The sequence below is a fragment of the Erpetoichthys calabaricus genome, chromosome 10 (assembly GCF_900747795.2).
Source record: "Erpetoichthys calabaricus chromosome 10, fErpCal1.3, whole genome shotgun sequence".
Classification (NCBI taxonomy): domain Eukaryota; kingdom Metazoa; phylum Chordata; class Cladistia; order Polypteriformes; family Polypteridae; genus Erpetoichthys; species Erpetoichthys calabaricus.
In genome coordinates this window covers 159,051,174-159,071,809 of record NC_041403.2, presented here as the reverse complement: position 1 = coordinate 159,071,809, position 20,636 = coordinate 159,051,174, and the positions used below count along the sequence as shown (strand labels likewise).

At 40.3% G+C, this 20,636-nt stretch overlaps 1 long non-coding RNA gene across 1 annotated transcript in view; it reads right to left on the bottom strand.

Moving 5' to 3' along the window:
- Positions 1-390: 390 nt before the first annotated feature.
- Positions 391-20,636, bottom strand: part of LOC114659646 (uncharacterized) — a 35,297-nt gene continuing 15,051 nt past the window's right edge. The window contains exon 3 of the long non-coding RNA XR_007936024.1: positions 391-785. This is a non-coding gene — a long non-coding RNA (uncharacterized LOC114659646). The remainder of the gene's footprint in view (positions 786-20,636) is intronic.

Here is a 20,636-nt window from a genome sequence, read left to right as displayed (position 1 = left end):
ATATATATATATATATATATATTGTAAATAAGGAGTACAGGAGACTCAAAAAGGTTTGGGGATAGCTGTCCCATATACTGAAAAGCAATTAAGGGTGGGGAACCTTACCAAGCGAGACCATTAAATGAAGCATCAAAATCTCTCTCGCGCAATAGGTGCTTAACCAGCAATAAATGACTTCTCATTAAGAAACTGGGTTGGAACAAAAACCTGCAACCACTGCGGCCCTCCGGGACTGACGTTACCCTTCCCTGGATTAGAGTAAATAAACATCCTTGAGTATAGGCCATTTATCAACTAAGAATGCCTTACTTTACATACTGTTCCCTACTATTGGGTGGGGCTCTCACCCTCAGCCTTAATAAAACTTGCAGCACGCTCCGTGCTGCACCAGGTTCTCAAAGAAATTGATCTTATTACTTCAGTCACTTTAGATATGAAGACAAAGTATAGAAAGTTAAAAGCAGAGTGGTATTTATTACATGAATAATAATACCAAATAGAACAAAGAATAATAGAAAATAAGATTGATAGTAAAGTCTGGATATATATAGTCATTAGAAAAAGCTTACGAAAAAGTAAAGATGTCAAGGATGAATGTCCTGGGCAGCCTGTGATCTAGCACTTGAAGTTGTTCATGAGATGCTTTTGCCGATGATCAGATGGGAACAGCCGCACGTTGCTGGTACCCTCTTCTGATGTTGTTCTCACCCTCCTCTCATGTTGTTCCATTCTTTTCTTCTTCTTGTTCTGATGATGTCGCTCTTCAGTGGAGGCATATCTCTCTACCATAAAAGAAAATCTTGAGATGAGACTATTGTCAAGAGATTTTTTCAAGTCCTGCCCTCCTCTCAACCATTTTCAATGCCCACGATCCTCTCACCTCTCATTCGTTTGAATGCTCTTTTCAGACACAGTTCCTGCACCTTCAGTTCTTATAAATTTTGACATTTTCCTCACTTTAAATTCCCAATAAAAGAAGACGTATTATGTCCAAATCTTATTGAAGAATTTCATCCCGAAGGGTTATCAACAGAAGAAATGAGTACACAGGCAATCTTAGCACCGAGAAACATTGAAGTCAAACAAATTAATGCAAAAATTGTTGATCAGTTACACAACAAATTGGTTAAATGCGTATCAATAGACTATGCTGAAACAGTTGGTTATGATGGTGCAGAAGTTAAAAACATCAACTTACAATATCCCGTAGAATATCTACAACCGTTAACACCATCCGGTCTTCCACAAGCCGAATTACTGTTGAAAGAAGGATGTATCGTGGTGTTATAGCGTAATTTATGTCTGAGTGATGGGCTATGCATTAGGTGAAGATTACTTGTATTCAGAATTGGTCGAACAATTCTGACATGTGAAAGTTCAACAGGCGACAAGAAAGGTAATGTAGTACATCTTCCGTGGATAACATTAGACACCAAAGGAGATCTTCATATGCCATTCATATTAAAACGTTTACAGTTTCTCGTTAGACAACTAACAAATGACAGGGACAAACATTTGAGAAAGAAACAATATTCACTCAAGGGCAGTTATACGTTGCATTGTCACAATGTAACTCCAAACACTGAATCAAAATTCAATGTGATATTGACGAAAAGTTAATTCAAACGATTGTTTTTACTGAAGTTTTACAGTAAAAGTGTAAGTTTAAAAAGAATTTGCGTGTTAATTTCAAAGCCAAACAGAACAAAAACGTATAATGCAACAAATACCTCTAATGCAACATGAAACATAATTTTCTTTCAATTTATTACATTTTACTATTTGTTACTATAGTTAATTACTAGCTGTAATGTAAAATAATTTGTTCTATTATGCATATGTAACAATTCCCATGAAAATATCAATCTATTTAAATTGTACATCCCCTTCCCCATACGCAAGCGGCAGATCTGTGAAGTGACTACCGCTAGTGCCAGCCCGGGGATATGGTGAGCGAAGCGAGCAGGCGGCAGAGCCCCCTAGTTTATTATAAAATTCTACCAGGAGTTTCACAAGATGTGATTGCTACTTGCACCTGATTGCCTGGTTGTTAATATGATGAATGAATTTAACAAACAAACCAGTCCCATAGCATCTCCTTCTGTTAACTGGTTGTAAAGTAATCGGATACAGCTTGAACCTTAGCATGTCTTCCTTTCCCAATCTGTAAACTGATTTAATCCCTGTGCCTTTTCCTTCACAGGTGATAAAATCATCAATACACAGTGAGGCGTCTTCTGAATTCTTGCTCAGTTCAAACAGATGGTACTGATATTGGCACAATTCAGGAAAACAGATTGGCTTTGATGTTAACTGTCCATGCTAGTGACCTGTATTTAAGCTCATCTGTTGTTTTTTCTTGAAAAAAAATATAATAAAAAAAATGTACAGATTTTGTACCTTACAACAAATGTCCAAGTCCAAAAAAAGATGTTGAATAAACTTCTTTTAATACAAAGCTCTAAGGGATTTAATTAACCTAAGGTGGCACATGATCAATCAATTAAAGAACAAAACTGAAACAGAGCTCAGAAAAAAATGATCTAAAGAGGAAAACATTGTGAAATGTATCCTTTTAATTTGTCATCGACTGGTAGTAATAAAGCTGAAATGAAATGTTGGGGTGCCAACCGGGCCACCCCATTTATTTGCGAAACGCTGAACCAAAAATAACAGGCACTCAATGGCAATAAGGCTAACAAAAAATGAACAATTAGTCATTGTTTTAGGCAAAGGTGGTATGATAAGTGGTCAAGATTTAGGGTCAGAAGTCCATTTTATGGGTTGCTTATCTCCCAAACGAGATGCCACCTTCCTGGAGTGCCCTGCTTTTATAGCCTATGGAGCAGTCAGATGCTCTCATTGGGCGTCTTCTCAAAGGTGGCAAGGGAGAGAAGGTGCTTAGTGATTGTGCTCCCTGGAGTCCTGGGGTGGTAGTGCTTACCGTTGACGAGCCCAGAAGGTGACCCTCTAACGCGCAAATGTGCCACATGATATTAAGGAGTTGTGATGACCACATGCCACACTTATGAGATCTACCATTTTTTTCTGCTACCCTAGAAGGTTTTAGTCCTGTAGCATCACTTATGCCATCTGTTGCTCCTTACTGACCATCCGACATCCTCTCTAGCATTTAGAGAGGTGTTGTCCCTTCCACTTGTGGGTATCTCTCTGTCTTTCTGAGAGAACCCTCATTATTTTTTTTGCAGTAAGCTCACTGAATAGTGGGCACGGTTATTCTCACTTAATGGATATGAAATTAAGTTGAGGCTATAAAGAGAACAATATTATAAAAATTTGGATTTGAAAGTTTCCAGGCAGGAAAGAGTTATAGACTCTGAGATTGATGAGTCATCACAAAGCTGGTGTAAAATTTCTATTACCAAAGCTGTCATCTATTATGCACTAATATGACACCCACAGTGCTCATTTCTAAACAACGCTCATGCAGCGACTGGCGTGGATTCACACAGCAGCAGAAAGAGTAGGCTACGCAGATGAGGACTGGCAAGGCATCATGGGACTTCATCCAGCTGGGAAAACTACCTCACTCATTCACAGATAATGTCTGTCAGCAGCTAAGTGGAAAGGCACATTTCTATCGAGTGGGCAAATTTCTGTTGAGTTCTGCCATAGGGGCTGTAATGTTGGATAAAGAATGCTAACATATGAATTAATAAGAAGGTAAGGGTAAAGATTTAGTGAGCCAGCTGGGAGCTGACTGTGGAATAATAGCACACTGCTGGAAGCCAACTGAGGCATAATCCGACATTGATTTGCTGGTGTAAGAGTCTTGGAGGCAGGTCCCTCTGTGACTCTTTACATCACTTCCACCTTTAGTCACGAGCCCCTGAATGACATCACAGGGTCCTATGGCTAAAGGAGACACCGAGGGGCCTGCAGCCTGACCCTTCTCAGTTCATGATGCCTGTCTCTGCCACGGAGTCAATCCCAGCTCTTCTTTGAAGGAATTCTTATTAATAGATGGATTTGTAGATGAGCCAGGTCTCGTTTAGGTTATGCTATTCTTCCGGGTCAGAGGTGTGGGCCCTAGGAATGAAATGGACAGAGCTGTCAGTCAGTCAGTCAGTCATTTGCCAACCCGCTATATCCTAACACAGGGTCACGGGGGTCTTCTGGAGCCAATCCCAGCCAACAAGGGGCACAAGGCAGGAACAAATCCCTGGGCAGAGCGCCAGCCCACCGCAGGGCACACACAGTGACACACCAAGCACACACTAGGGACAAGTTAGGATCACCAATGCACCTAACCTGCATGTCTTTGGACTGTGGGAAGAAACCGGAGCACCCGGAGGAAACCCATACAGGCACAGGGAGAACATGCAAATCTAACTTTTACTCCTGCACTCTATTTACTGCCCATGTCTCAGCTCCATACATCATTTGTGGTCTCACCATTGTTTTAAACACCTGACCATTAACCTTTGCCTTAATTCTTTGACTTTCTTCCAATTTTTCCATAATCATTGTACTCTATGGGCTATCTCTGACTCTAATTTTCCATCTTGGGCTACCACTGATCCCAGATATTTGAATTTATCCGTTCTTTTCACTAGCTCTCCCTATAAACTAACTTCTGAATTCTGATCCTCATTAAACCTCAGATGTTCTATCTTTGTCTTATTATTTATCTTCAACCCTTTACCTTCCAAAGTCCTTCTCCATTCTTCCAATTTCCTCTCATCTTCCTCTATTCTGATGCAACACAACATAAGGTCATTGGCAAAAAGCACCGGAGGGATTGTTGTTTTATCCCATGACTCAGCACATTCATAGTCAAATCTTCAAGGACTTCAAGTTGATCCCTGGTGCTGACCTCCACTAACTGGGATCTCGTCTGCTACCCCAACCCAAGTCCACACTCCCTAATATATATCCTGGACAATCCTCACACACTTCTCTGGTCCTCCTTAACCTCTCATGCACTGTCAGACCTCTTGATGTGTCACACTATCATCGGTCTTCTCCAAATCAATAAATGCCATATGCAATCCTTTCTGTTTTTCTCGATGTTTCTCTATCAGCTGTCACAATGCAACGACTGCCTCATTTGTTCCTGTCCCTGGCATAAAACCAAACTGCTCCTTCCCTATGGTGGTCTCTTCCCTAAACCTTCTCTCCATAACCTTTCCCCACATTTTAATAGTATGTGACATCAGCTTTATCCCTGAGAAGTTTCCACAATCCTGAATATCGCCCATCCCCTTAGAAATGGGTTCAGTCGCATTGTTTGTCCACTCCTCTGTTCAGAGATCTTCTACATCCAATCCTACAACACATCTGCTCCCTCTTCTCCTAAGCTCTTCCATAATTCTGCTGGTATTTCTTCCAGTCCTGTTGCCTTTCCATCTTTCTGAGAAGGGAACAAAACTATGGACGAAAATCATGAAAAATAAACCAAGGATTGGAGGGTGTATGTCGCTGATTCTTTTAATATTCCTGAAAGTTAAATCAAGCCCAGTTTCCACTATACAAGCATCACTGGAATGATGTTCTACTAAAATGAGCAGAACAAAACAATAAAACTTCCAAAAATTGCTTAATTCTTGTTAAGACTAATAAAGGGAAACCAAGATATATCTGGAGTGAGATGGAATGAGGAAATGAAGATCAGTTAGGAGAAGTTAAAAAAAAAAATGGTGGAAACCGAATAAACCAGAAGTCAAAAGGCCAACCCTGGTCATATGTCTTTTCCCTGACTTGACAGAAACAAATACCAAGATTAATTTGTATTCTGATTGATTTCTTTATTAATCCTTCTAGCAGCTCCTTAAAATGTTTTGGGACAATTTCTTCAAATATTATGGGGTTTTATACCCAATGAATTCTTTTTCGCTATCTAAATCTTCCCGAGAAAGCTGTTTATACTTGTTGTTAGTTTCACCATTTTGCTTTTCTTGTGGATGTCCCCTGTGCTGACAATAGCGTTGATGGTTGCCATGGTAACAAGTCCCAGAATTCTCTGGGTTCATGCTACATAATTGATACTACCATATAAATATCATTTATAGACTGTATCCTAGATTGCAATCATATCTTAATTGTTTTTTTTATTCTTCTGAAGTCTCGAATACGGGAAAGTTTCCACCAATCAGGAAGTGCGGAGCACTGAGTCACCGCTGTTAAGCACAAGAAGATGAAAGACGATGTGACGCTCCAGTCGCGGATTCTGTGTTTTTCATTGTCATGTGATGTGTAAACGGCAAAAAAAGAAACACCTGGAAGAAAAGTCGGTTTTATACGACTCACCTTCAAACCTTAGTGGGTTATGTTTTAGCAGATTTTTCGGTATTTGATACACTGTATTAGTCCATGACAGGAAATTTGTCTTTTTGCATGACATTTACAGGAGCATAGTGGGAAGGAGTGGTGACAGGGGGATCCAGGAGGCATCACAGACCTTTCATGTGGCTTTATCAGGAAGAATGTTCTTTTAAGAAAGATGACAACATCAGTCCATACAGTCGTGGCAAAAAGTTTTGAGAGTGACCTGAGTGTTGGTTTTCACAAAGTTTGTGGCTTCAGTGTTTTTAGATCTTTTCGTCAGATGTTTCTATGGTATACTGAAGTAGAATTACAAGCATTTCATAAATTTCAAAGGCTTTTATCAACAATGACATGAAGTTTATGCAAAAAGTCAATATTGCAGTGTTGGCCCTTCTTTCTTTATCAAGACCTCTAAAATTCACCATGGCATGTTGGCAATCAACTTCTGGGCCACATCCTGACTGATGGCAGCCCATTCTTGTATAATCAATGCTTGGAGTTTGTCAGAACTGGTGGGTTTTTGTTTGTCTAGCCACCACCTGAGGATCGACCACAAGCTCTCAATAGGATTAAAGTCTGGGAAGTTTCCTGGCCATGGACCCCAAATTTTCAATGTTTTGTTCCCCGAGTCACTTATGCCTGATGGCCTGGTGCTCCATCATACTGGAAAAGGCATTGCTGGTCACCAAACTGTTCTTGGATGGTTGGGAGAAGTTGCTCTCGGGGATGTTTTGGTCCCATTCTTTATTCGTGGCTGTGTTCTAAGGCAACATTGTGAGTGAGCCCACTGCCTTGGCTGAGAAGCAACCCCATGTGACATGAATGGTCTCAGGATGCTTTACTGTTGGTCTGACACGGGGCTGACGGTAGCGCCGCTCACCTTTTCTTTGCCCCAAAGAATCGGAAAGGGGAGTCATAAGAGAAAATGACAATCCCCATACCTTCCGCAGAATATCAATCTGTCCCTGATGTTTTTCTTTGCTGCCCTTCTTGACACCCATCAGACCATCCTCCAAAAGTCTTCACCTCACTCACACCTACCTGCTGCCATTCCTGAGCCAGTTCTGCCCTGGTGGTGCCCCGATCCTGAGCCATGAATCAACTTTAGGAGATGGTCCTGCCGCTTGCTGGACTTTCTTGGGTGCCCTGAAGCCTTCTTCACAACAGCAGTGGAAACATTCTTTTTGGGATGAAGTTCATTTTCATGGCAAAGAAGGACTTTGCAATAAATTGCACTTCATCTGCTCACTCCCCAGAATATTCTGGAGTAGATGCAAATTGCCATTATAAAAACTGAGGCAGCAGACTTTGTGAAAATTAATATTTGTTAATTATCAAAACTTTTGGCCATGACTGTAGACACCTGGCATGTGCTCACAGACCATCAGTGATCAATAGACCACACACTTTGAGACCCTCTACCTTAGAGCAGACCCTTTGTTCTAACATACAGTCATATGAAAAAGTTTGTGAGCCTCTCCTAGCCTGCGTAATAATTTCCTCTCCTTTCAACAATAAAGATAACAGTGGTATGTCTTTCATTTCCTAGGAACATCTGAGTACTGCGGTGTTTTCCGAACAAAGATTTTTAGTGAAGCAGTATTTAGTTGTATGAAATTAAATCAAATGTGAAAAACTGGCTGTGCACAAATGTGGGTCCCCTTGTCATTTTGCTGATTTGAATGCCTGTCACTGCTCAATGCTGATTACTTGTAACACCAAATTGGTTGGATGAGCTCATTAAGCCTTGAACTTCATAGACAGATGTGTCCAATCATGAGATATAAAGGTATTTAAGGTGGTCAGTTGCAAGTTGTGCTTCCCTTTGACTCTCCTCTGAAGAGTGACAGACAGCATGGGATCCTCAAAGCAACTCTCAAAAGATCTGAAAACAAAGATTGTTGAGTCCCCTGGTTTAGGGGAAGGCTACAAAAAGCCATTTCAGAGGTTTAAACTGCCAGTTTCAACTGTAAGGAATGGAATTGGGAAATGGAAGGCCACAGGCACAGTTGCTGTTAAACCCAGCAGGTCTGGCAGGCCAAGAAAAATACAGGAGCGGCATATGTGCAGGATTGTGAGAATGGTTACAGACAACCACAGATCACTTCCAAAGACCTGCAAGAACATCTTGCTGAAGATGGAGTATCTGTACATCGTTCTTCAACTCAACGCAATTTGCACAAAGAACATCTGTATGGCAGGGTGATGAGAAAGAAGCCCTTTCTGCACTCACGCCACAAACAGAGTCGCTTGTTGTATGCCAATGCTCATTTAGACAAGCCAGGTTCACTTTGGAACAAAGTGCTTTGGACTGATGAGACAAAAATGGAGTTATTTGGTCATAACAAAAAGCGCTTTGCATGGCAGAAGAAGAACACCGCATTCCAAGAAAAACACCTGCTACCTACTGTCAAATTTGGTGGAGGTTCCATCATGCTGTGGGACTGTGTGGCTAGTTCAGGGACTGGGGCCCTTGTTAAAGTCGAGGGTCAGATGAATTCAACCCAATATCAACAAATTCTTCAGGATAATGTTCAAGCATCAGTCACAAAGTTGAAGTTACGCAGGGGTTGGATATTCCAACAAGACAATGACCCAAAACACAGTTCAAAATCTACAAAGGCATTCATGCAGACGGAGAAGTACAATGTTCTGGAATGGCTGTCACAGTCCCCTGACTCGAATATCATCAAAATTCTATGGGATGATTTGAAGCAGGCTGTCCATGTTCAGCAGCCATCAAATTGAACTGAACTGGAGAGATATTGTATGAAGAATATTCAAAAATACCTCCATCCAGAATCCAGACACTCATCAAAGGCTATAGGAGGACAGCGTCTAGAGGCTGTTAGATTTACAAAAGGAGGCTCAACTAAGTATTGATGTCATATCTCCCAAATTTATGCACCTGTCTAATTTTGTTATGATGCATATTACATATTTTCTGTTAATCCAATAAACTTAATGTCACTGCTGAAATACTACTGTTTCTATAAGGCATGTCATATATTAAAAGGAAGTTCAGCCAATGAGAAACAAAAATCCAAAGAATTAAGAGGGGTTCACAAACTTTTTCATAGGACTGTACACTTAAGAACACGTTTTGTTGACCATAACTGCACATTACGTCTGTTATAAATGATTGCACTAAACTTTCTGCAGATCAACACATCATTAGCCTTATGCATCGTTTAACCTGAAACTCCTACATTTTGCCTAATTAATGCTTAATTTATTACCTACTGTTTTGTTCTTCTTTAGTCACTCAGAGGCTGGAAATGACTTTCTATTTCTAGTTTCGGTTAGCACGACTTATCTGGATTAGTAAGCTAAACTGCAATCGTCTATCTAGGGTACCTTCAGAAAGACTCCATCGCTGTTTTCACATTTTGTTGTGAAGCAGGCACAGCCCATTCTATTGATCATCACTGAGATGTTTCTACACCTTGTTTTGGATTCCATCTGTGGTCAATTCAGTTGATTGGACTGATTAAGAGAGGCACACACCCCTGTCTATAGAAGGTCCCACCCTGTGAGCAAACACTGGGCCTTACAGACAGGACATGTGTGTGAAGGTGCAGATCTGGGTAAGGCTACCAAAAAAAATGTTCTGCAGGATTGAGCACAGTGAGCACAGTGACCTCCATAATTCTGAAATGGAAGATGTTTGGAACAAACACAAATCTTCCTAGAGTTGGCCGAGCGGAGCGATCATCAGAGAAAGGACATTTGGAAGAGAACCACAATGGTCAGTCTGGCTGAGCTGCAGAGAATCTGTGCGGAGTACAATAAACACTGCCCTCACCGACCTGGAAAGAGGAAATACATATGTAAGAATGCTGTTCATAGATAACAGCTCAGCATTCAACACCATCATCCCCTCAAAACTCGTCTTGAAGCTTGACGACCTTGGGTTGGGGACGACCATCTGCAGATGGATTTTCTCTTTCCTCACAAACAGCCCCCAGGTGGTGAGAGTCGGCAAACACACGTCCTCATCACTCATTTTAAACACAGGAGCGCCGCAGGGCTGTGTGCTTAGCCCCCTCTTGTATTCCTTGTTCACCCACGACTGTGTTGCAAAACACGGCACAAACACCATCATCAAGTTTGCAGATGACACAACCATCATAGGCCTTATCACTGACAACGAGGAGACGGCCTACAGAGAGGAGGTGCTGGCATTGAGTAATTGGTGCCTAGATAACAACTTGTCTCTTAATGTCAGCAAAACCAAGGAGATGATCGTGGACTATCGAAAACAACAAGGCAGAGAACACCAGGCCATCTACATCAGCGGCATAGAAGTTGAAAGGGTTAACAGCTTCAAGTTCCTCGGAGTAAACATCACCGAGGACCTCTCGTGAACCCTTCATATAGACACTGTGGTCAAGAAAGCTCGCCAGCGGCTCTACTTCCTGAGGAGGCTGAGGAAGTTTGGCATGAATGCCAACATCACCTCAAACTTTTACAGGAGTGTGGTCGAGAGTCTGCTGATGGGCTGCATTACCGTCTGGTATGGGAGCTGCTCTGCCAGCAGCCGGAAATCACTACAGAGAGTGGTGAAGGCAGCAGAGCACATCACGGGCAAGAGTCTTCCTGCCATTGAAGACATTTACCTCCATCGGTGCTTGCGTAAGACAAGCAGCATCATAAAGGACCACAGCCATCCAGCACGCCAGCTGTTCTCCTTGTTACCGTCTGGCAGATGATACAGGGGTGTGGCTGCTCGGACTACAAGACTTAAGAACAGCTTTTACCACCAGGCCATTCGAAACCTCAACAGCAACACCTGAACACTTACATACACTTACATTACATCTACATTGCACTACTCACACACAAACTGTACCTGCACACACTCAGAATACTGACTGGAACATGCATCTGCACTTTATGGAATATGCATCTGTACTTATAAAACATTATCTGTGCAATAACTGTCATTTGTACTTGCTGCTCATTCAACTCATATTGCTCTATAACTTCTTTTAAAATGTACACATTTTATTTTATATGACTTGTCTATTTTTAACTTGTAATCTTTTTTAAGCTTTATTGGATCTAGGCTGAGTGACTTGTTTTTCTCGTCATACACATTTCATTGTATATTGACCCTGTGTTAACCTATATATGACAAATAAACCTAAACCTAAACCTAAGATGGGAGGAACAGAAGGGTTAATCCTGAGAGAAATTGGGGGTTAATGCAAAGGAGGTTAATGAAGGACCATCTGATATTTAACTCACTTCAGCCATTTGTTAGCACCACCGTTAGAAACTATCTTTGGAGAAATTGTGGAACTAGTGGACGGTGGCGTCATCATGCATCTGCAAAGAAAAACCGTAAGGATTAGGGGTAGGCGTTAGGCGTTAGGGTTATTTCTGAGATGAAGAGAGAAGGAGGTAATAGATGCAATGTGTCATCTACATAGCCTTCATTCAGTATGCCAGGGGTGTCCAAATCGAGTCCTGGAGGGCCACAGTGGCTGAAGGTTTTCATTCTAACCCTTTTCCCAATCATTGACCAGTTCTCACTGCTAATTTAACAACTTTTACCTCCATTTTAATAGCCCTGTTTTTAAGAATCCAAGCTTCTGAATTGATTCTTTTCTTACATAAATTGAAGCCAAACAGATGACCATCTAAACTGAGGCTTCAAACTCCAGCCAATTTAATTCCCACCAGTTTCTCAATGAGAAGCTGATTGTTGCTGTTAATTAAGCCTGTTATTTAATTCCGTGGCTTGTTAGCTCTCATTCTGTCACTGCAGACATTTCCAAAATGGTTGATTTTCTTTTTTCTAAGAACACCATCAAGATGGTTTGGTGACCTGAGAGATCAACCTTACCGAGACCTTCGCCTTTCTTTCTTTTCAGATATTGTGTGATGAGCACAGGTGAGCTGGTCATGTGGTGGCTTGTTTTGTTTCTCATTATTGTTTGGCTGTGTCACAAAAAACAGACGCAAGAGACATAAAAAGGTTTGGGGCAGCCATCTGTATAATATTCCCTGGCTGCGAAAGGGTAATTTGTTAGCACTGATGTGCTTAGAATGGAGTCCAAAACAGAACTGATGAGATTTTTAGAATATGGCAGCTTTAAAGGACAGAAAGGGAAGTGAAGTCATCAAGAGCAGAAGCGGAAGGGTCCTCTTCCATAGGCTTGGACCCGGACGTGGCATCATCAAAATGGCCGGAACCGGAAGGCTCTTCGTCAATGGGTTCTATAGCGGAAGTGACATCATCAGAAGGCCCGGAACAGGACGTGACGTCATCAGGGCCAGGCAGAATTTCCCATGAACGGTCTGCAGGAAAGCGAGAAAAAAGGTCAGCGCACCATGCCACCCCCTGGCCTGGTGTGGAATTATTCTCATTTAGACCCTTTAGCTTCCTCCAATGCACATGTGTGTGACGGTTGCAAATTTAGGAAAAAGAAACAACCAAGGGGTCTGGGTCTAGTTAATTAAAGAGACAAAAACTGGTAACTAATTAAGAAGATGGTTAGAATAAAAACTTGCAGCAACTAAAACCCTAGATATGAAAGGCACTATATAATATATAGATAAATAGACATAAAAGGCACTATATTATAAAATAAACAGTTTAATAGATAGATATGAAAGGCACTATATAATAGATAGATGTTAGTTTTAGTATAGTAGGCTAGATAGATAGATTAGTGTGAAAGGCACTATATAATAGATTGATAGACATTAAATAGATAGATAAATGTTAGATTTAGTATAGTAGGCAAGATAGATAAATAGATAGATAGATGTTAAATTTAGTATAGTAGGCAAGATAGATAGATAGATAGATAGATAGATAGATAGATAGATAGATAGATAGATAGATAGATAGATAGATAGATAGATAGATAGATAGATAGATAGATAGATAGATAGATAGATAGATGTTAGATTTAGTATAGTAGGCAAGATAGATAGATTGATTAGTGTGAAAGGCACTATATAATAGATAGATGTTAGATTTAGTATAGTAGGCAAGATAGATAAATAGATAGATAGATGTTAAATTTAGTATAGTAGGCAGGATAGATAGATAGATAGATAGATAGATAGATAGATAGATAGATAGATAGATAGATAGATAGATAGATAGATAGATAGATAGATAGATAGATAGATAGATAGATAGATAGATTGGTGTGAAAGGCACTATATAATAGATAGATAGATGTTAGATTTAGTATAGTAGGCAGGATAGATAGATATATAGATGTTAGATTTAGTATAGTAGGCAAGATAGATAGATTGATTAGTGTGAAAGGCACTATATAATAGATAGATGTTAGATTTAGTATAGTAGGCAGGATAGATAGACAGATAGATATGAAAGGCACTATATAATAGATAGCTAGCGCTTATCATAGGCATAACAGAGGACTTGTGTCTTAAAGATTTATTTGCTAAGTGTGTGATGTGCATGTGGATTGTGGATCAGGCGCTTGCCGACACAGCACTGTCGTTTTCATTTTATTTTTATCAATTCATTTTCTTTTGTGGTTGTGGTAAAAGCAAACTTACTTTCAGAAGCACGGGATGCGGTGTGCTTCCCCCTTTCTCTTGTGATTTACTAATAATTTTTTAACACCCACAGCTGTGCCATCACGTAGGAAACAACAGAAATGCTCCATACGTTGGCTCTGCCGAGCTGAGGATTACTCACAGGCCCGCGTCTCATGATTTAGTCTGACTAAAATGCAAATGACGATTAAATGAGAAGTACACACTCCTGACGGCTGTGAACGAAGGTGTAAATTAAATGCATTTTAAATTCTAATTAAAATTGAAAATTAGCTGTTAGACTCTTATTAAATAAACTACTCCAAGTTCTCTCCTCTTATACAATACACTTTAAAAGTTTTGACATGAGAAATTCACACAAGTAATGAAATGCAATCATTCAATTTAAGGCGCTCCTTACAGGGCTCGGCTTGGCACGTCAGAGGTGCTTTATTTGCGTCCCTCACTGTTATACCAGGTGTTTTCTAGTCGCTTCCATTTTCTTGATTTTTCTATTACAGCATTGCACAGACTGGAAATCATGGCAACCGAGGGTACAAGGCAGATGCCAAATCTGATTTGGATGCCGTATTTGGGTCACAGAAAGGCACAATGGACCTGATGCTGCCGTATTTGTAGCCTTCTAGTCAAACAGCTCGACGCTGCAGGAGAAAAGGCTGTGGTGGTCTCATCCCCAGGCCCAGTGACACCATTAAGGCGATTGGTTGCAGATCATAAAGGGGGGTGGGGGCTGGAGCACAGGATTGCTACCGAACAGTCAGTTGGCACACTAATAAGCTTGGCCATGATGCCAGCATACCTCCATGGCTGCCTACTGCTTTAGACCCAAACATTCCCACAATACAGCAGGTTCAGAAAACAGAATGGATGGTCAATGCAAGCCAGTTTGGGTGGTAGATAGATAGATAGATAGATAGATAGATAGATAGATAGATAGATAGATAGATAGATAGATAGATAGATAGATAGATAGATAGATAGATAGATAGATAGATAGATAGATAGATAGATAGATAGATAGATACTTAGTGACAGGACTGACACTTGGGTGTCACTTGTATTGATTAGGACAAAAACAAATGTCAGTTTGTCACCCCCTTTGTACACGCAGTATCAGCTTGCCTGTACATCAAACCTGTTGATAAGGTCCTGCTCTGCTTACAGTGACTACAATACCAGGAAAGTGCCAAGCTTGAGGACTGCTGCTTAATTTGTGCAGGAGCACATCTCATGTTGGGCCTTCTGTGCTCTGGGACCTCCAAAAATCTACCTTAAGTATTTATTTTTCAGTTTTTCATAAAAGAAATATGAGCAAGACAATGGGTATGATGATGATGATGATGATGAATCAGTCAAGGTTGAGGACAGCGAACACTCCAGTACGAGTGTGCTGCACAAAGTGTGGACAACATAACAATGTAAGATATCCAAGTGAAATACCAATTTATGCGTGCAAGTAAATGTGTAATCAGTACTGATTTCAAGGATTTACTAGTAAACGCGTGGACCTCTGGTCCTTCCAAGATCAGAGTTCCAACCCCAGTAGATTGTGAGTATAAAATAAATAGCAGATGCCAGTGCTGACAGTCTTCTTCTTTATCACGTGATCAGCTTCTGCAATTTGCCTGATGCTCAGCAGATGTTGTTGCTCTTCTTTTTCCTTCTGCCACATCACTCTCTCGATCAGTCTGCCTGTGCAGTTTTGCCGTAACAAAGACATGAACCCCTATAACTTCAGGTAGATTGTCACTAGCCAAATTTTTTGCTTCACCAGCTTTTGATTAAAACCAAGATCAAGGTCTAACCCCAGTGGTTTGCATGACAAACAGACTCCACCTTTAGAATTTTATACATATACCAGCTGTGCTGCCTATCTAACACAAGTTCAGGTCCAAGTAATCAATGTAACCCTCATGGTATTCAATGTCAACATTTGCAGAGCACCATCTATTAGAATGTATTTTGTAATACATGTAGTAATTAAAAGCATTGGATTTGTCATTCCAACTGATGGCACATCACAAACATTTATAGTAATAAAATGCATCATCTTTTGGAATGACAAATGCAATGCATATGTCTATGTCATGTACCATTTGGTATGGAATTCATAAAATCAGTAAATTTTTGTGATATGCCAACTGTAAATAAATAAAATGCAATGCATCTTAATACTACAAATGTTTATGATGCAACCATCTGTTGGAATAACAAATGCAATGCATATGTCTATGTCATGTATTATTTGGTACTGGATTCATAAAAGCAGTGTAATTTTTTGTGATGTGCCATCTGTTAGAAAATAAAATGCAATGCGTCGTATTACTACAAATGTTTGTGATGACAGAGAGATACTTGTCCATGGTGGACAATTTTACCAGAACATCAGGGTAAACCCAGGGATTTTTTTATGACCACAGAGAGTCAGGACCTTTGTTTTACATCTCATCCAAGCAATGGCACCAGTCTTTACAACACTGGGGCTTTCTTCACACAGTCTTCGTTTTCTTCTCTAGAATAGAAGAACACCAGCCAGAAGCAGTCTGGTATCTCGTCCAGCTCTGCCTCAAGCCACGCGCAAACTAGAATAAAATGTCAGAACTCTTAATATCAGGGGTCATTTAACTGGAAGAGCTTGTGTAGAAACGACCACCAGAGGGCACCAAAACACTTTTTGTTTCTTGTTTGGAAGTATAGTACTGGACCTGTATACTTTTTCCTTTTTCATTTAATTGGCGATCTTCTCATTATTTTATGGTACGCATTTTAGAATCTGCGTTATACTTGAATATCTTTTGTAACTGATAAATTGTTAGCTTTTATAAGATTCTCCTACAAAATTTAATACAAAGATTGAATTCGGAACAGCACCTTCCATTAATTCACAGCCGCTTTTGCCACCTGGTCATACAGCAGTTCCAAACAGTGTGTCTCACACACACACACACACAAACACACACAAACACACAAACAGAGGACTTGTTGGAGGAGACAGTGAGTGCAGATGAGCTGAGAAGAAACTCAGGACAAGAAGGCACTGAGAAATTAACAACATGAGAAAGGCTAAAAGACCAGGGGCCTCATGTATAAACGGTGCGTACGCACAGAAATGTTGCGTACGAACCTTTCCACGCTCAAATCGCAATGTATAAAACCTAAACTTGGCGTAAAGCCACGCACATTTCCACGGTAACTCATTCCTTGGCGTACGCAATTTATCCGCCCAGTTTTGCAGACTGGCGGCACCCAGCGTCAAAGCAGTGCTACTGTTCATGTGTGCTCATCCTTTCTTTCTTAGATCCACATTCTTGGCGCGGCTTTATAAATACACTGAAATTAACTGCATATTGTTTATTAGTGTAATGCATCTGATTGTAATTAACCTGTAGCAATATAATGGTCCAGGGAATAGCCATAGTATTCCAAATACCATAACTGCTTTAGCGTTGTAACTCTCACTGCATCTTCTTTCAGCTGATCCCGTTAAGGGTTGCCACAGCAGATCATCTTTTTCCATATTACTCTCACTGCACCACTCGGAGTATTTATATCACTGTATCTGAGTGGGAAATCGCAGCAGCAGCTGATTGTAAAGAGAATTATCGGTACACAGCATGAAGCAGATGCTGCCTGAGCCACAGCAAACGCTTTAGTCCCTGTACGGACTTCGCGGTTTAGAAACAGTTTCATCCCAAGAACTCTAAACACACTAAATCAGTCCATCAAGTGCTCCTTGTAGAACTGTTTGTACTTATAAGTACAATTACCCCACTGTAAACTTGCACTACAGTTATAATATTGCACAACCTGCGCAACTTTATAAAGCGCGTATTTACATGTGATGACGGTATTCATTTCTAAGACGAAATGCAGCAAAACATGTTGATTATATTATACAGATAAAACTTTAACTTCATTTAAATAATCTGTATTGTTAATAATTAAACATGTGAGGACACGGTGCCGCAGCGCTAGCTAGTTCAGTAATTGTTCCTGCCTTGCGCTGTATTCTTGCTGGTGCTGACGCGACACTGGAAAGATAGACGGATATAATAATTAAACACGTACTACTAAGATATTTCAATGTTCCTTAAAAGTTTTGAAGAATCGAAGTTCTAAGCTTACAGATGGCTTCACGTCTATTACATAGCTTATTGTGTGGCGATTGAGTTTTTGGAGAAAGAAAAGTAAAGACAGGAATTGGAGGTTAGTACGTTTGAAAAAGACAGTACTGCTGTGATGAATTATTTCATTGAAGGTTGCGCATGGCGCAGCAAGCCTCTTGCGTGAGATATGAGCAATCACTGCGCCACCGTGTTCCCATGTTTAATAACATGCTTTCATTCCTATCATCATGAAAAAGATATCACGTATGGATTATGTGTCCTGTCGGAGAAAGAGAAAGCCCGTTTAAAAAGCAGGTAGTGATTCATACACATAGAGCACATAGAAGATCAAATACAGAACAAAGCATTTAACGTGGCACTTTAGTTACAATTGGATTTGAGAAACTAGTAAATTAAACGATTTTAAGATGAAATTTATGATGTTCTACTTTAATGGCAAAATAAACTACGTGATTAAAGTGGAAATTTCGAGATTAAAGTTGACATTTCGTGCTTTTTTCCCACAGTGTGCCTATTTTTTTTTTCTCTGTACCCTAATAAGCTTTCATATGACACTCAGACGGTGGGCTACGACTCGCTTTTTCACGGCGACTTTGATATGTGATTTCTTTTTTATTTCGGGCACTGTGCGACTTTGTGAAGTTGAGCCTTCGAGTTTCTCCGACACTCTGTCACTCGATCAGCTTCCTTTTGTTGATTATACCACTGTTTAAACCAACAAGTAGTACGTTTTTCCTTTGCCTCCACTTGGTATTCGCTGAAATTCTTATATTTTCTCCCGTGCTTTTCCCATTGTCTTTTCACAGAAGGCTATTTATATTGATTTGCATATTCAAAGAGGCGTAATTCTGGGAGGAGTTGGGGCGGGACAGAAGGCGCGTGCACGTGCGTTACTTTTCACACAAATCGGGATTTATGTAGTGGAAGAACGTGAAATTTTGCGTGCGCACAGATTCCTGCATCTGGATTTTTCTGTGCGTACGCACAATCCCGCTTTTGTGCTTACGCCATGTTATAGTGTGAGTTCTACGCACGGCGTTATACATGAGGCCCCAGGGGCCTCGTGTATAACGCTGTGCGTAGAACTCACACTATAACATGGCCTAAGCACAAAAGCGGAAATGTGCGTACGCACAGAAAAATCCAGATGCAGGAATCTGAACGTACACAAACTTCCACGTTCTTCCGCTCCATAAATCCCGGTCAGTGTGAAAAGTAACGCGCGTGCACGCGCCTTCTGTCCCGCCCCAACTCCTCCCAGAATTACGCCTCTTTGAATATGCAAATCAATATAAATAGCTCTTAAGCTCAGCCTTCTGTGAAAAGTCAATGGAAAAAGCACGGGGGAAAATATAAGAATTTCAGCGAATACCAAGTGGAGGCAAAGGAAAAACATACTACTTGTTGATTTAAACAGTGGTATAAACAACAAAAGGAAATTGATCGAGTGACAGAGTGTCGGAGAAACTCAAAAGCTCAAGTTCACACAGTCACACAGTGCCTGGAATAAAAAAGAAGTTGTCAGATATCAAAGTCGCCGTGAAAAGGCGAATCATAGCCCACCATCTGAGTGTCATATGGAAGCTTATTAGGGTACAGAGAAAAAAAAAATAGGCACACTGTGGGAAAAAAGCACGAAATGTCAACTTTAATCACGAAATTTCCACTTTGATTTTGTCATTAAAGTAGAATATCACAAACTTCACCTTAAAATCATTTCATTTACTAGTTTCTCAAATCCCATCGTAACTAAAGTAGCACATTAAATGCTTTGTTTTGTATTTGATCTTCTATGTGCTTTATGTTTGTGAATCATTACGTGCTTACCAGCTTTCTCTTCCAGGACACAAAATCCATTACATTCGTAATATTACAGCTCTCTGAATAATTAAAATACTGTATACTTGGTATAATTTCATGATGATAGGAGTTTAAGCATGTTATTAAACATAGGAACACGGTGGCGCAGTGATTGTGCGCGACCTTCGATGAAATACTTTATTGCAGCAGTACTGTCTCTCTCAAACGTACTAACCCCCAATTCCTGTCCTTCCTTTTCTTTCTCCAAATACCCAATCGCCACACAATCAGCTCTGTAATAGACGTGAAGCCATCTGTAAGCTTATAATGCAGATTCTTCAAAACGTTTAAGGAACATTCAAATATCTTCCTAGTATATGTTTAATTATTCTATCCTTCACGCCAGTCTCAGTGAAGCATACAGTGCGAGGCAGGAACAATCCGTGACTGGAGCACCAGATCCTTGCTACCGTAGCAACACTGTGTCCTTTTATTATTAACAATATAGATTATTTAAATGAAATTAAAGTTTTATCTGCATAATATAATAAACATATTTTGCTGCATTTCATCTTAAAAATGATATTGTCATCATATGTAAATACGCGCTTTATAAAGTGGCTCAGGTTGTGCAATATTATAACTGTATTGCAAGTTTACAGTGAGGTGATTGTACTAATAAGTACAAACAGTTCTACAAGGAGCGCTTGATGAACTGATTGAATGCGTTTAGAGCTCTTGGGATGAAACTGTTTTTGAACTGCGAGGTCCATACAGGAAAGGTTTTGAAGCGTTCGCCGTGTGAGAAGCAGTTCAAATATGAAGCATGGCTGAGGCAGCGTGTGCTTGATGCTGTATATCGATAATTCT